Raw genomic sequence first — 2,601 nt, forward strand, 5'->3', positions numbered from 1 at the left:
GCAAAGGACCTAGGTTCAGTTCCCAGCAAAAGACATGGAGCTGACAACCGTCCACAAGTCCAGTTCCAGGGGATCTGATGCCCTATTCTGGCCTCCTGAGACAATGCACATATGTGGTGATGCACTTATTACATGCAGGCTAAACACAGAGAATAAAAAAAAATATATTTAAGAGGTGCTGACCCCTCCCTTTGCTAAAGAATCAGGTCTGGCTGAAGCAACGGTCTGGAACCTTCAGACAGCGGTATTTCAGGATCTGGATTCACTCCAGTACCTACCAAACTGGCTGAAATCTGGCCAGACCCTTTCATACACCAGAATCACCTCTCAGGATCACACCCTAAAAGCACCGCCCCGACCAAGCTTAGGAAATCCACCCAGACACTAGGGCCTAGACTGGTATGCTGGGGCCCTGTGGGAGGGCTCGGTGGGCAGGAGACCTGCAGGCAAGCCAGATGACCTGAGCTCATGTGTTCAAAGTCGAGAACTGACTCCCACTGGTTGTCCTCTGACCGCCCGTCACACACTACCACAGCAGTGCACATATGGCACACATGTATATAAGCACATAAATAAATAAATTATGATTAAAAAAAGAAACACACTGGAATGCTAAATCTAAGACACATACACACACACACACACACACACACACACACACACACACACAGGGTCTTGCCATATGTAGTCCAAGTGTGGTTGTCTGAATGAGAAATGTCCCCATAGGCTCACATATTTGAACACTCCATCCCCAGTTGTTGCTCAGGGGAGTCAGGAATCTTTAGGAGGTATGGCCTTGCTGGAGGACGCAAATCCCTGGGGATGGGCTTTGAGATTTCACAGCCTTGCCCCAATTCCAGTTTGGTCTCCCTGCTTCCTGTTTGCCATTGAAGAAGAGGGTGATGGGCTTCTGGCTCCTGCCACCATGCCTGCGCTAGCTGCCATGTCTCCCCACCACTGTGCATTCTTACCTTCTAGAACTGGGAGCCCAAATAAAGCCTTCTGGCAGTTGCCTTTGGTCATGGGTTTATCACAGCAACAGAAAAGTAACTACTACACCAAACTAGCCTCAAACTTGGGACCCTTCGTCCCCAGCCTCTCAAACGGAATTCTTTGGGGGAGAACGAGGGCTTAGCCAGGGTCTCACATTGTATTCCAGGTTGGCCTGGAACTCACTCTGTAGTCCCACAATCCTCCTGCCTCAGGATTTTGAGCGATGAGGTTCCAAGTGTGTACCATCATACCCAACTTTTAAGATTTTTTTTCTCACACACACACATATTCTTAGATTTTATCTGAAAGATGCCAACGCAGACAGCTGAGTCCTCAGTCTGCCATGGACAGACTCACCCAACTGCCTCTTGGCACCGAGCCACTTCAACTGCAGCTGACTGCCAGAATGTCTCACTCCTCAACCCGCTGTCCTGGCACCAGAGCAAGTAGATGAGCAAAGGAAGCCTTCCCTGTGGTTTCTGTGGACAGCTCATGTTCTCAGGGTATCAGTCAGTGTCTAGCTGATGACTCCCAAAGCCACATAACCAGCCTGACCTGTGAAACATCTTGGGGCCCACATTCCCAGCTGTCTACACCAGCTTCTGCCCTGAGTTCTACAGCAGGACCTGCCCTCAGCACCAACAATCCCCCCTTTCAACCCTCGCCCTTCATCCTGTGTCCCTCCTCTGAGCTACTGAGGCTCAACAACACACCTGCATCCAATGCCCCATCCGCCACCATCGTCCTTCTCAGACTTGTCAGACTACGCTGTCAGGGTTGGAAAGAACCTTCCTCTCTGTGTGAGTTCAAGGCCAGCCTGGTCTACATAGTGAGTTCCAGGCCAGCTGGGGCTACAGGGAGAGCCTGTCTCAAAAAAAAAAAAAAAAACAAACTTTCCTCCTCTTCCCAAACACCCAAACATTCCCATTCTCAACCCCCAACTTGGCACGGTTTTTTTTTTTTTTTTCCTTTTTAATTAAAAATAAAAATGATGGGGGCTGGCAAGATGGCCCGAACTGCTCTTTCATAGTACCCAAGCTGAGTCCCCAGTACCCATGCCGGGTGGCTCACAACCATCTGTAACTCCAGTTCCAGGGAGGTCTGATACCTCTGGCCTCAGCAGGTTTACACTCATATGCACATACCCACACACAGACATGCACACACACAGAATTAAAAATAAAATCTTTGTTGGGTTTTTTTTTGGTCTTTTTGAGACAGGGTCTCCCTGTAGACCCAGCTGGCCTGGAACTCACTATGTGGAACAGGCTGGCCTCGAACTCACAGAGATCCGCCTGCCTCTGCCTCCCAAGAGCTGGGAATAAAGGCATGCACCACTACGCCTAGCTAAAAATAAAATCTTTTAACGACAAAATCAAAATCTCACTCTATTCAAAACCTCAGCCTACACCTCAGATAGCCTGAAACAGAAGGGGCAGCTCGGAAACAAACCCACAAGGTTAAGGCCAGCTGATTCTTGAAAAAGGGGGTTGAAACATAGTGTTGAAAAAGCCTATTCAATAAACGGTGCTGACAAAACTAGATGTCCACCTGCAAAAACGAAATTAGACACATATCTCTTACCTTGAACAAAAATCAATTTGAAAT

This window comes from Nannospalax galili, unplaced genomic scaffold, assembly GCF_000622305.1.
Source record: "Nannospalax galili isolate Female #2095 unplaced genomic scaffold, S.galili_v1.0 scaffold215, whole genome shotgun sequence".
Lineage (NCBI taxonomy): Eukaryota > Metazoa > Chordata > Mammalia > Rodentia > Spalacidae > Nannospalax > Nannospalax galili.